The sequence below is a fragment of the Drosophila melanogaster genome, chromosome 3L, assembly GCF_000001215.4.
Source record: "Drosophila melanogaster chromosome 3L".
In the NCBI taxonomy this organism is placed as follows: domain Eukaryota; kingdom Metazoa; phylum Arthropoda; class Insecta; order Diptera; family Drosophilidae; genus Drosophila; species Drosophila melanogaster.
This window is the reverse complement of record NT_037436.4, coordinates 21,849,283-21,863,988: the sequence shown is the minus strand read 5'-3', so window position 1 is coordinate 21,863,988 and position 14,706 is coordinate 21,849,283. Positions and strand designations below refer to the sequence as shown.

The window sequence follows — 14,706 nt, the reverse complement described above, 5'->3', positions numbered from 1 at the left end:
CTGGACATCGGAGGACATCGCAGGACATCGCAGGACTTTGCAGCACTTCGCAGGACAGCGCAGGACACCGACCAGACAGGCCAGGACCAACATCGGGCCTCACAATTGAGTACGCTTGGCGGCGCAAATAAGTCCAGCACGGTCCGGAGGAGGCGATGCCCACTGGACAATGACAAACCCGTTTCGGAAACTGTGGAAAACCCAGCAGATGGGAAACACCGCTCACATGTGGGGCGGGTGGCCGTGGAGGGGGAGTGCATTTCACAAGCCGTTGCCTCTTAATTTAAATATGTTCCAATGCACAAAGCTAAATTAAAATGTATTTATAAAGCACAAAAGGGTGTTGTGCAGGAGCAGGAACAACCCTTTTAATGACTATTTTTATCAATATGCGCGCGCTCACCTTGCGAGCGCTCAGCCCAGCGTTAAGTACAAAATCCTTTAATAAGGCTAAGCCCGTGTCACCCAGATCCACCCACTCCCCTCTCCTCTGAACTTTCCCTCTAAATTCCCCCTCTACTACCACACCCTGTTTGTGTGTTCTTGCTTCATTTAACCAGCTCTCCCGCATCCGTTCACTAAACAGTGTCAACCAAAGCAGCCGCACATTTTTGGACACTCACACGGCGAGGGAGTCCAGAGCCCAGGACCAAGAACCAAGGGCTTAAGGGCAGAGGGCAGAGCCAGATTGCCAAAGGCTTCCCTGTCTCGCGGGCAATTAGTGGAGCAAAGTCGGGGGACGGAAGTGTACCCACAGACAAAACAGTTTTGCGGTGGATACGTGTGCTGAAGCTAAGAAATGGGGAGGGGGAAGGAATGTAACAGGATGCTACGCATTAAATGATTTATTCAAGTGAATCATCAGCATAAGAAAGGGGGTTATATCGCTGTGCCCAATAACTGTGGAGTGCTTTCAGATGATGTATCATCCCCTATCTCACTTAAGCCTTTGCAACAACTTTCCACAGGCGGCTTCTCCACTTTCGATTAAGTAATAACTTTAAGCTGTGTACCAGGTATCAAGGATTTGACGAAATTGTTTCATTAAAAAATGCAGGTTTTATTGCATATTATATGCATCCAGCGTTCTAACCATGCGGCGAATGCGAAACAAACCGTTGCAAGGTGCGTAATCAATCAGGCAATAACCTTTGAGGCAACTACCGTCGGAAGCATCGACTCACTGGACACCACCTGGAAAGAAGCCATAGACCAGGAGTTCAATTAACGCTGCCAAGCCAAACAGAATCACAACCACAATTAGCACCCAATCAACAGCGATCCATGACTTGGCTAACCCCATTGCAGTTGGACAAGCTGTTGCCAGACGGTGAAGCAAGGAAGTAGGGGGTTTCCACTGCAGTCTTACACTCAACGAAAAACTCTTCGATTAAGAATTTAACATATTTTTTCAATAAAACACCAATCAAATCAATTGATCCATTCATAAAGAATTAATTAATTCTTATTTTTGTTTAAAAGCTTTGGTTATATTTTCATAAAAAAAGGGAAAAGGACTCGACTCGTTTAACGAGCTTGTGGACTATCCGATAGCCGTTAGAGAATTGTGACAGCTTTTTGTGGGCGTTAAATCTGTAGGCGGGAGAATCTTCTGAAACAAACTTGCATCTAGCTTTCGTATTTCCTGAGAACACAGCGGTCATACGGACAGATAGTCGGACAAAAGGACAAATGGACGGACAGTCGGAAATGGCCAGATCAATTCGGTAAGTAATCGTTAACAACAATTTAAAAACTTTATAGGGTCTTACACACACTTCAGCGAATATAGTACACCCTTCTAATCTACAAGTAACGTGTATTATGCGATGTTCAGATTTTCAGGCAGATTCTTACCGATCCGGAAAGGAATGCGAGCTGTGCAGCAGTAGTTCACTTTCAGATACAGATTCAGTGCCAGAATCGGAATCCGCATCGGAATCGGCACTCGAATCGGACTCGGTCTTGGCCAGAATGTGTGGGCCTGGCCAAAACAAGCTGAACAGACGGCTGTGTGGCCGCTTAGGTGTAGTTCCCTTTGATGATGATGATGGCATGTTTTACGCGACCATTGGAGCATGCAAGGGACTGGCTCACCACAGCAAACAGCAGAACCAGAAGCAAAAGCAAAGCAAAGGCAATAGAAAACGGAGTGGGTGGCTGGGTGGATGGTTGGGTGGGTGAATGAATGCGCGCTTGAATAGTTTACCCACTACTTACTCCTTTGGAAACTTTGGGCCAACTCCTTTCCACTGCTGCAATTACTTTGCGCAGCGGAAAAAATTAACTTTTATTGGCTTCATAATAATCAGGCTTAAGGTTTCCTTGGACTCGAAATAATTTTCCTTTAATTTCACATTTTTGCCGACCGGCCTAGATGAGAAAATTGGAAAAAAGGCCAACTCAGCTCCCGACAAAATTGAATTAGAGTAGAAATTTAAATGGCACAAGGAAAAAGACCGAAGAAAAGCAGCGATAAAAGTGGAAAAAGAGCAGGGGGCACTTAGCAGTTCGGTTGGCCGTCCTTGTTTGTATATTATTTATTTTAATGATTGTGATTACCCGAAAAGGAGCCCACAGCCAAAACTCAACTGGGCACAACCCAGGTTTTATTTTGTTTTTTTTTTTTTTTTGTTTTTTTGCCCGAAAAGCTCAGCCAAAAAGCGTGCTTGGAAATCATTTGAGAATTGCTCTGCTAGGTTAAAAAGGGCGTTGGGTCGGTTTTCAGTTAGGCATGCCAACTTAAACTTTGATGGTTGAATGCGAAACCATGTGAAATATTAAGGGATAATTTGTCACGAAAGGGACAGGCAAAGGGGTTGGCCACCGGAGATTGGTATGCAATTTCTTGGCCAACAAAAGCCCAACTTTACTAGGAAGGGTAAAGAGTAATGAATATATTTCGAACAACCAAATTATGCAACGTCAGGCATGAGGAAAAAAAAGTGTTTGAACAGATAACTAAGTGATGAAACCAAATTTATACTAAAAGCGATTTGAATAATATTATAGTTCCATGTTACTCAATAGTCAAAACTAATTGGAAAATGATTTTTACTCAATTGCCCCAAAATTAAATATTGGTTGGAAAAACTTAAAGGAAAACATTTAAGTGGTAAGGAAAACAAAACCAGTTCTTGTGGCTTTTAAGTTCTAGTGATCAGCCAAATTCATATAAGTTATCTTTTGCCGAAAACATTAATTTGTGGTTTAGCTAAGGATGTGAGAAGTGCACATAAGTATTACTCACATACTTATATCAACATTTTTCATCCCAGCATCATCTAAAACGTAAATTCTGTTTAATTTGCTGGTTTTCCCTTTCACAAAATGTTTTAAAACATCTAAATGGTCGCCCTTTCCATATCTCGTGAAATATTTCCTGGCATAAATGCTTCCCACAATGGGTTTCAATGAACATTCAACAAATGTTTAGTGCTTGCCCCAAAGCATTTTATGATTACAGACACATCATAAAAACCCAATTTATACCAGTCACGCCACCTCCCCCGCTCCACCTCCATCGGCCAACATTTACGGGGCTCGTCTCTCCATGGATATTGACTGAAATCTCAGCTGCGGAAATATTGAAATCTAAAAAGCAAATAATTTAATTCGCTTAAACTTTCAGGCTGAGTCGGGATCAGGATAGCGCCAGGTAGTCGTGGTGGAGGGGCGTTGGCGGGGAGACACAAAGGACGACATAGACAAGCTCCACTGCTGTTGCCTCACATCCGGAACTGGAAGAGGTGGAACGTGTTGGAGAGGGTGGTGCAGAGGCAAGTACGGAAGCCACAGCCGCCATCAAATTTGAATTTTCCAAATGGGGAAGGGGGCGTGGTGGAGGATCGGCTGCAGGGGTGTTTCTGTCACGCATTAACTAGGGGAGCCGGGCAGCAAACTTCCCACCCCAGAAGACACTCAACGTTTTTAGCGCAAGCTGTCAAGGCACAGGACACAAAGGACACAGGAGAAAAAGAGGCACACTGAACTGCGAGCATATCATATGCACGGGAAAAACGAATTTGGAATACGCTGTTGCTTTTCAAAATCAATAAAATATATATATTTTAAAAATAAATATAATTAAATTATAATTATAATGTTAATAATAATGTGCTAAGTTTACTCTTGTAAAACATGATTAAAATATTTTTAAACTTATAAAATAAATACTTAAATGTAAAATACTTAAGCCATTAAAAAGCGAATTCCAAGACACGAAATTAGAGATCTATAAGCGCGACTTTCGCTCAGTGTATGCGTGGAGGATGGTTTCCTGGATGGAGCGGACAGGCCATCTCTGTCTCTCCTGTCTCATTTGCTTTCAATTTTTATTTGCCGTGTTACAACCAACACTGAGAGCGGAGAAAGGCAGAAAGGGAGAGCGAGGAAATGGGGCTAAGAACGGGAACTACAACAAAGTTGCCGTGAGGCATTTGACGCGTCGCAGAGTTTGCCTCTAAATGCTTTTGGGCCAGCACTTTAGTGAATAAGTTAGGAGTGGGCAGGGGGCAGGGGCTTGGTGGGAGTTGGACAGGTCCTGCTGCTTCTGCTCCTTGCGCCCCTTCCCCGCAAACAGCTCCACTTGAGCGGATAATTTTCACGGTTGTGTTTTTATAATGATGATGTGAAAATTCCGTTGCTTTTTTTATGGGACACGGGCGTGGGGAGTGTCTGACCGGGATTTGTTGTGACACTTTCAGTAACCAGCATTCTCCATAGTTTGTTATATTTTGGGCATTAAAATTGTTCAGGTTTTGGGCGACATTCATCCTTTCAGAAGTGGTCAATTAAAATTCATAGAAATGGGAACGGCATTTGGGGAACTGTTTTATATATTTTTGGAAAAGTTAGGTGTTTAAGCACCACCATCATTGTTAAAAAACAAAGAATAAATAAATATCTGTTATATCATGTGGTAAAAGTCACAAATTAGCACGTACGCTGATTATATTGAGATTAAACAATTTCGCTTACCGATACACACTGCATTTTCCGAGCGACATTATCCACTTAAAAGTCAATTAAATATTTTTATATTTACCCGTTACTCGTAGAGTAAAATGGATATGGAAATCATAATTTTGGAAAGATATAACAATATTTGATGAACATTTTTATATTCTTACCAGTGGAAAACCTTTTAGAATGAAAGCTATTGCTAATGGAATGGAAAATTCATGTACACACTGTGTTTTATTTACTTAATTGAGAGGAATTTGTTTTAAGCCATAATCATATAATATAATATATATATATATATATAATAATATAATATATAAGGTATATATATTCTTGGTCAGAATCGATAGCCCACTCTAACGCCCTAAAGCCGCACAAAACTGACACGCCCTCATTTTTAAAAAATTGTTGAATTTTTTTTCATATTTATATTGTGTAAATGTGTAAATTTCTGTCGATTTGCAAAAAACGTTTTGCCACGCCACACTTTTGAATCATTTTATTCATTTTATCTGTCTATATCCCAGAAAAATTATAAACTTTCGCGATCACACTAGCTGAGTAACGGGTATCTGATAGGCGGGGAACTTGACTAAAGCATTCTCTCTTTTGTTTTGAAGTTAATCCAGCAATATTTGCCGCATAACAATGAGTTTATATGAACAGGTTTAACAAGCTCGATTTCCAGTTAATGTTTACCCAAAGCCATATTACACTCAAATAAATAGTCGATTGTTATCTGACACACTTGATATCTTATCCTAATTTTGTTTTTATCTCTACGCCTCAGAAACATTTTAGAGCTATCAGCTTAACAACCCTCGCTCGTCCATCTCAAAATTCCTGCTTAAAGTTGGTCACCAACCACTCAAGTTGAAGGGTCCTGGCCAACTTCTCCGTTTACATGCCATCAGTTTGCTTCAAATTTTATAGCCTCCCCTGGCCCAGGTGAGTTTTGATTACCGTTTGAGCAGCTGCATTCGAAATCAGTTTTAGTTTGCATGTCCTTTAGCGCAGAAAGCGGAATTGAAATTGAATTTTCGATGGAACCGACACTTTGATGTTGCTGTTGTCGTTCCTAAACATGGATAAACAAGAGGACAAAACACAGGACACTTAACGCTTTTGGGGCATTTAAGGACTGGGTGGCAGGCGACCTTCGACTCCCGGCTTTCTGATTTGTCCCCTCTAGATTGACTGGCTGACTGACTAACTGAATGCGTGAGCGATTGAGTGACGGATGGACTGAGTGATTGACTGATTGCCTTGCATGTCCTGCCCCATGTCAACTTGCCCATCTTCCCACTTTTCGCTCAGATTTGCAGAATGCCTGTGGGCCTGTTAGTTGAAAAAGCTAAAAAGCTTTTTTGTGATAATCGCAGTTAAGTGTCAATTTTAATCTAAGGCCATCCCCTAATGCTTGTCTTAAGGCGAGGATGTCTTTTGGTTTTGCAACTGTTCTAAAAGCTACGGATGTTATGGGAATACTAACAAAGAGTGTTTTAGTTTTTGGCTGTTTATCATTGTACACAATTAATCTAAATTACCTGTACGAACTTATCACACTTTCAACCAAAAGCATGTTCTACAATTTGGTTTGCTCATAACTCACTTGGCGATTTTAACACCACTGATTATAATTCGGGCCTCTTTTTACAGTTAAACTAATTTGTATACCCGTTATTCGTAGCATAAAAGGGTATTGGAACAGTATGGAATAGAAAGAAGGAAGCCTTTCCGACTAAATAAAGTATATATGTATATTCTTGAGCAGGATCATGGTCATGTTCACTCATCCGCCTGTCCGTCCGTATAAACGTCGAGATCTCCGGAATAATAAATGATGGAACGTTGAAATTAGGCGTTTAGATTCTTGTGATCCCCATCCATCCCGGATCAGAGCGTTGCCACGCCCACTCCACATCCACATCAAAGCAAAAACCTCTCAACCCCACAATTTTGCTTGATTATATAAGTTTCGTTACCTATTTCTATCGGAATTTCCAAATATTTGTACATTTAAAACTTTATATTGTTTTCAGTAAAATATCAAAATGTTGATAAGCCTAATGTGATTTTGTTTTCATTGAAGCCCAAAGCTTCTGTTTCGTATTTTCTCAATTAAATTGGTAATTTTTCAATTTCGCATAAATTTTTGCACTCATGTTTCTCTTCACATTTTACCCCTATCCACTTTATCTCTTCTTGCTCCCATTTTCTATTTACTGTTTAGCAAGCAAATTACTTTGATTCTAATTAAAATATGTGAGCACTGCTTTTGCTGATTTTTCTGCGTTATTTTCATTTTTCCTCATATTATTGGATCTATACGAAAACACATTTTGCCTAGGACCCGGGGGAAAGGGTCTTGGGGATCTATTATCGTTTTCACTGCACCAGCGGCTAATGAAAAGTTAGAAAAATATTACCAAAAAGTGGGTGTGGCTGGGCCACCGCATAAGGTAAGCGTTTGCTGGCTTTGGGAATGCGTTCCAGTCCGGATTCCTCGTTTGCTGTCGGCTGCTTGAATTTACAAAAATATTTTCCGCCAGAGTTGCCACAGTTTGCGCTCGCCAATTATAAAGGTAACCTCGCTTCTAAGGGTTGACTTGGTTAAATAACATTGTTGAGATTTAATAAGGCTATAATAAGTTAGGTCCGGGTTAGGACTAAATGGGTGCTTGACTTAAACTTGTAAGGATAATGGCAAGGGATTACCAAAGTAAACAAAAATATGAGTAAAATATTTCTATCAAATATTGAATATTCGTCTTTAAATGAAAATGAAATGGAGAAGAAGAGTTAAAACAAGAGATCGCTACTATCAGATACCCTTCACAAAAAAAGAAAGAAGAACAACTACTCAACCTTGTTGCGGTCATGTATTCGAAATTTTCGAAAAGGTAATTGATAATACTGAAATTAAAAAATAGCTTAATATGACGATATTAGTGTCCGTGCTATTGAATACTTAAAGCTCAACTATGCACCTAAAGAACCATTTTTAATTAAAAAAAGCTTCTACGTTAAGATGTAAAGCTTAACAAAAAATTCTTAGACTCTAAAAATTGTTGTAATTCAGATGCAGCTTGAGAAGCAAATCAAAATCGTACTCCCTCCATGCATCTTTAAGGTTTTAGTGCCAGAGAGATGACCAGCACTTGAGTACCCTGTAGTGACCCTACAGGCCTTAAGTTGAACGTGTCTTGCATAGTTTTAAACGAATCAAGAATGCCCTTTTCGTCTACCAGTAACAAGTAGAATAAGAATGTAAAGTATCTAAATCAAAACATTTCGATACCCATTCCAATTCCATTGATGGCTAGCTTATAGTTATAATTAAATTTGCCAGTTCCACGACCATAAAACACACGCATACAGCCACTTGCCATTTAATCAGAGTAATTACTATAGAATAGCAATAATTCAACAGCTGCACAGACAAAGGGAGAGATAGAGGGAATTCAGATAAAGAATTCCATTTTCCAAATGCCTGGCAAATGCAGACAAAGCCGGCAAAGCACCAAAACATCTGCAACAAATCAATTATTGCAACAACTTTTCAACTTTTCCCACACATCGCATCCACTGTTGTGCAGTTTACTCCAACGAATTTTTATTGGTTTTGGGGTTTTTGGTTTTCCGGATTTTAGAGCAGAGAATGAGGGCTTATCGATTAACTTTCGAGTGAAATGGGGGCCCCGAAGGTTTGGAAAGGCATCCAAATTGAATTGAATTGACCCAAGTTGGTCCAGGTCCTTTCTGTTGCTGGCGTAAGTGAGTCGAAGACTTCACTTTGTTTCTGATATATCAAAGGACTTTAAATCAAAATTCAATTATACTCCACGCCACACCGCTCCGCACCACAGGATTGCGGGGCAACTAGGGAATGGGACTGCACACCTGAACATCGACACCATGGTAAAGGGGGGGTCGATCGAAATTGTGTCGAGAGGAGCCGCCTGGCAGTGACAGAGTTCAGAGGCTTTTCGGGCTCACTTTGAAGTGTTTGATTGTGGTGCTGGCACACCTATCCATTTTCCATTTCCATCCCGTTCCCCCTATCTCAATTTTGCCACCCCCAACTGCAATACCACCCACCGAAATGAGAGCAACCTTCTGCAAACAAAGCAAAAATCAATCCATGCTACATTTTGCATATTTAAATTAGCCAAAAAACACCTAAAAAATATTCACCCGCCCGCAGGAAGCTAAGTTTATTGCTCAGCTCTCCAGGGAAAATTCCCAATTTTCAATTTCCACATGGCATTTACCGGAGGCACTGCAGGATCCAAGGGGCAGGGGCAGTGGTAGGGGGTTGGCTATGTCATGGCGAGCTCTTACAACAACTTATAAATAGCCTGAGTCTGTGCAAATTTTCACATTAATTAAATTTCAGCAGCGACGACGACAACGCAACCAGAACAGAACAGAACGAAACTGAACAGACGCAGACTAAGAGGTAGTGGAATGGGAGGGTAGGGGTAGTACCACGACAACGTTGACATATTGAAGGAAAACGACAGATTTAGTACATAATATATAGACAACATATATGCGGTTCGGATGCAGACACAACAGAGAGAGAAATCCGCTATGGTTGCATCCTCAGCAAAGGTAAAATGCATTGTAAAAAATAAGGTGTGATAATAATAAATATCAAGATTATACATATATAGGCATAAAATATAATATTTTTAATTTCATAAGCTGTTCTTTGCTAAAGAAGAAGGTATCTACACACATATGTAATTACGCATTTGCCAGTTGACAAGGACATCAAAATAAATCATAACGTACGTTAAGACCGACGAAATATGGTTCTCCTTGTAGACTTCAAAACTCTTTTAACATAAGTGGGGGTATAGCTCAGGGGCAGAGCATTCGACTGCAGATCGAGAGGTCCCCGGTTCAAATCCGGGTGCCCCCTTCACTTTTTTTTTAACCAATACTCGTTATTTTGCTTGCCCACTAGCGAAATTTTGTGGACTCTCCAGAAGACGTTTTTCACGGACATTCTTCGCAATTCCCTCAACTATTCCAGTGGCAAACTCTCCATGCCCGATGAAGCTTAAAATGTTGCCATTGCCGTGGCATCATGAACCACTTCTGTCCTGAGCTGCGTAAACATTTTCCACCAACGAACGAGGGGAGGCACTCCAAAAGGATGCTAAGCACTGTGGAAAGATTCGCCCAGTTTGATATACCAATTCTTAGTTTTTATGATCAATGCACTTTCTTTTTCCCCACCAGATAATTATCTCTTAAACTGCGTGAGGCGATTGCTATATTAGCTCGGTAATGGGTAGTTTCTTATAATCACTCATCCGCCATGTTGGCCACGTGAAACAACATTTTCCGAAGTCCTGGACGCGCGGGACTACCCCTGGTACTACCCCACTGTGCTGGGCAGGAGGGATGGTCGAGGAAAGACCCTCGTTGTTTCCCCCAGCCCTGTGACGACTCTCGAGCGTTGTTGTGGAACTGAGGCCACCGCATTTGGCATAGAGCGAAGAAGCTCCGTCCATCCGATCCGTCCCGCCTGCAAATTGGTTGGAAGGCGGCAGGATTGGGGGGCACTTAGGAGTGCCAGCGTGTAGTTGTCGTTGTCGCCGTTCGCTGACGTCGTGTATTTATAGCCGAGATTTCTCAGCTTTTATTTTTCGCTTATTTTCTCCTCAGCAATTTTCCCGTGCCATTTACATGGCTACGCAGAAATATGCAAAAATTGCAAGTACAGCAGCAGAACAAAACGAATACATTTATTTCTGTAATTATTTTTGATTTTCTGCATGTTTTCTGCGTGGCTAAAGCACACAGAATTATTGTTAAATTAATTGAAAGCAACGCAAACGGGCAAAAAGTATACAAATAGCTAGAAGTGCCGAGTATCACATCAGAATTTCGAAAAAACTCACTAATTGGCATAGGGCAACATGGGTCGAAATGACAGCCAATAACAGAGATGTATTAACGACACCATTGAAATAATATAATTGATTCCTTTACGATAAAAAATAAAGCTTAGAAAAGAATTAATGGTGATTAACCATTTCAAATTCAAAATCAGGACAAATATCAACACGAAACATTTCTGATAAATTTGGTATAATTTTGGTATTTGGTTTACACTCGAAATTGGCCGCAAAAGGCACATTTTATCTTATCTTCCGTAAAAAAATACACACAATAGCAGACTTACAATTCTATATATCTTAGCTATTTATACTGCACAGCATACTATTCCCCTGGATGCATCAAGTTGAAATCAGTTTAAATATATTACGCACACAAATCCCCTCAGAAAAGCCGAGAAAAGCAAAGAGGAGGAATCAAGCTTGAAACGTTATTTTTTCTGGCAGCCTCGGCTGGAGATACGTATGATATATCTAATGGCCATGTAAAGAGCATGTAAGCTCCCATCCGACCGCCTACCTCCTCATCCCTCCATCCCCGAGTGCCATTGTCGTCCACATCAATCACACGTACCGTGTCCTTGTCCAAGTGCACCGAAAAGTATGCAACGATGTTTGCAACTAAGTATCTGTATCTCTGTGTATAAGACTACTTCCGTGTGTGTGTGTGTGTAGAAATATATTGTGGTGGCTGCAGAACAGCACAAATATGCTGTACGTCGACTCCTCGCAGTCGAGATTTGTCAAGGCAACCGCAGGGAAGTACGAGTATTAGAGGAGCAGCAGCCGTTTCCTGGGACCACTCACTCGCACCGCCTCATTAAAATTTTAAATAAATATTATGGCGGGTCGAGCACTGTCGAGGGTGCAAATAATTAATGCGGAGTAATATCAGCACCACCGACATCGAGATGCCTTCGTCAAACTTCGGGTGACCGCAGAAAATAGCTGTCTCATAATTCAGCTGGCAGCTATGTTGCCATGTAGCGCGAGCTTTGGCATTCTAATTTGATTAGCGGCAGTCGAGGAAGGCACATACCACTGCTCGGGATTGGAGCCGCCTCCATTTCCCGATTGATGGCTTTCCCCAACTGAAAACGAAAACGATTTCTGGTGGGGCACGGTCTCAGTGGCGGCGGCAGCTTCATTAAAACTTTTACCTCGCCACCAAGCGGAGCATCTCCGCGATGGAGATTGGTTGTGGTCTGCACTAGAAATGAAAACAGAGAGGGAAAACCGCAACTTTTCATTACCGCTCAGGTTGCCAACATGGCTCAAGATGCGACAGGATTCCTAATTGCAATGCAAATCGAAATCGTTTTGTCCCCCAGAACATGTAGTTATAGGACTCCTCCAAGCCACGAGGAGTTATAGAGAATTCTGTTGTAAAAAAGGAGATATATCCTAAAGAATTTCATTTTCCCCTTTGATTTTTTATATATTTATCGGATAAATTAAATCTTTTGAATGGTGCTTTAAAGAAAAATTATGTTATGTACAGATTTATGTGCTTTATAGCACGACATGGGACTAATTAATAGACGAGAAAATTCTCCAGCACAAGCAATCCCGAGTGTCAGCTTAGGAATGCTGCCAAAGTTTCTCAATTCGCATTCATTACTCTACTTCCAATTGCCAATTTTCATATTTCAGCATTTTTTTGGACCAATGCTGTTCCTGGAGAAGCTCGGCTCAGCGTCTGTCAAGCAAATAACAAATAAAATGCCAAGGGGGCTGGAAGAAGCAGTCGGAGGAGCTGGAGGTGCCGGAGGAGGAGGCTAGGAGAGACCAACAAAGTGCGCCAGTTACAAATCAAAAAGAGAAGCCGAAAAGAAAAAGATTTTTATGCAATTTTTTCACTGCTTCAGATGCTGCTACTGATATGCACAGAGCGGAATTTAATATTATATCTTTAATATAATTTATTTATTTACATCTAACAATAGAATGATAATATATGGAGATACGATTTACGCCATTAAACCCTTGATCTCAGTTTTCCAATATAATCAACTAGGATACAGAGAAATGTACTGCACCGAATTTGTTCATTCTTTTGATGAACAAACCTTCTAATCTTATTCGTGACATTCTATGATTAGAAAATATTTAATCGAAAATATAAAATTACTCTCAATAATGCATAATGAATTTAGCTTTTCTAAACCATCTTAATAGGTTATTTTCGAAAATATAATCAATCACTCACTATGTTTTTCTTGCAGTAATCTACCCGGATGCCAAGCAGAAGTACCAACCAGCGGGATGGCAAAGGGGAGCGGTCGGTGAGGCGTGTCTATGCTGGGGGTGGTGGGGCGTGGGGCGGCTATACAAAATTGGCCAATTTACATGCGTTTGTGTTTTGTGCTATTGTTGTTGCACGAGGAGGAAGATTGAAGTTCAATTTTGAGTTTTTCTGCGAGTGTGTGGGTGAAGCAAATGCAAAGTGGCAAAGTTGCAGGGAATTGGGGATTTTTGGCTGCTGGTTGGGGGTTAAAGAGTAGAGGATGGATACAAACCCAAGGTTCGAGGTGGTGGGGAGTGAAATTGCAAACTGCTGCAGCGTTGAAATGCCAGCAAAGAGTTTAAGCCCAGCCAAGCGAAGCACTCAAGAGGCATTAAGACAGAGACACAGACGAGAAGAAAGATAGATAGATAGATGGATAGCTGGAGAAAGCTGGTGAGAGCAGGGCAGGGCAGGGCAGGGCAGGGCAGGGGAATGGAAATCGCTTTGAAAGCGTCTGCAGCGGAAGGGCTTTAATAAGCTCCAGGTGAGTGGGCGGGCTGCTCCGGGGAGCTCTCGGGCAAACTGTGGTTGCCATGGTTTACTTACAATTTAAGCAGCCGCCTCCTTGGGGCCCCTGCCCGCAGTGCACACGTTGCGTATACGCAACGTGTCCCCCAGACACCTCGGGATCGTCATGCAACCGTGGCGAAATGACAACATTGTTACTTGCATTACGCTAATGAGCTTATCAGGGCTGCAATGTAACTAATGAAGCGACTGCGGCTGACGACTTATGCGCCATGCCAACAAAGACTGATTTCTCAATTTAAAGCATCATTTGAGGAGATTACAAAAATGGGTAGGATTAAATACGCATGCACATCTTGTATTTGGCTCCCATAAAACCATGTTGATAAGTATCTGCAACACTTAAGCAGGACTATTCAATGCAATGAGGTGATTTAAGTGATTTGCGTGTAATGAAATGTACACATTCAAATCACAGATGTATTAAATTGCATCAACCATATCACAATATCCACCTCCGTGCAATAAAACATTTAATTGACCAGTTCTAGGGTTACAAATCAAAATGAAATGGTAAACACGTTTTTTAAGTGTCAGAAGGTAATAAATATGTCAAATAATTATAATAATAATCATATCAATAATTATATGTATTAATATTCTACACACACTTATATGCACTGACTTGTATATCACAAAGTGAAATAAAATGTTAATTGATTTTGGCTGTGCTATCGCTTGCTTTCCAGTACTGCAATTTTGCAGTTTGTCTTAAGGGTTTTTATTTTGGTAGTAAGCGCCTGCATTAAATCACTGCACCAAGCTAGTTAATTAAAATCCCTGCTCTTGTATGCTTGGAGACGCCCGAAATCAGTAATAAAGAATTTTTGCCGCCCATCAAGATCCATTCCCTGATCCAGCTTACCCCCATATCATCACATCATGCTCCCCTGCACTGTGTGCTAATCCCAACACTTTTCGCACTTTGGCCAGGTCCCCGGCGAACTTTATCAACAGAACATCGGAAACTTTGGCTGCACATGTGAACATTGCTCTAATTACTTGCCCCCG

At 41.1% G+C, this 14,706-nt stretch overlaps 1 protein-coding gene and 1 non-coding gene across 5 annotated transcripts in view, besides 2 other annotated features; one reads left to right on the top strand and one right to left on the bottom strand.

Moving 5' to 3' along the window:
* The window catches only part of mub (mushroom-body expressed), an 87,915-nt gene that overhangs the window by 68,714 nt on the left and 4,495 nt on the right, over nucleotides 1–14,706 (bottom strand). The gene's annotated exons all lie outside the window — the stretch shown is intronic.
* Nucleotides 5,322–5,576: a mobile genetic element.
* Nucleotides 6,634–6,824: a mobile genetic element.
* tRNA:Cys-GCA-4-1 (transfer RNA:Cysteine-GCA 4-1) lies at nucleotides 9,824–9,895 on the top strand. Its single transcript has one exon. It is a non-coding gene; the product is annotated as a tRNA-Cys (tRNA).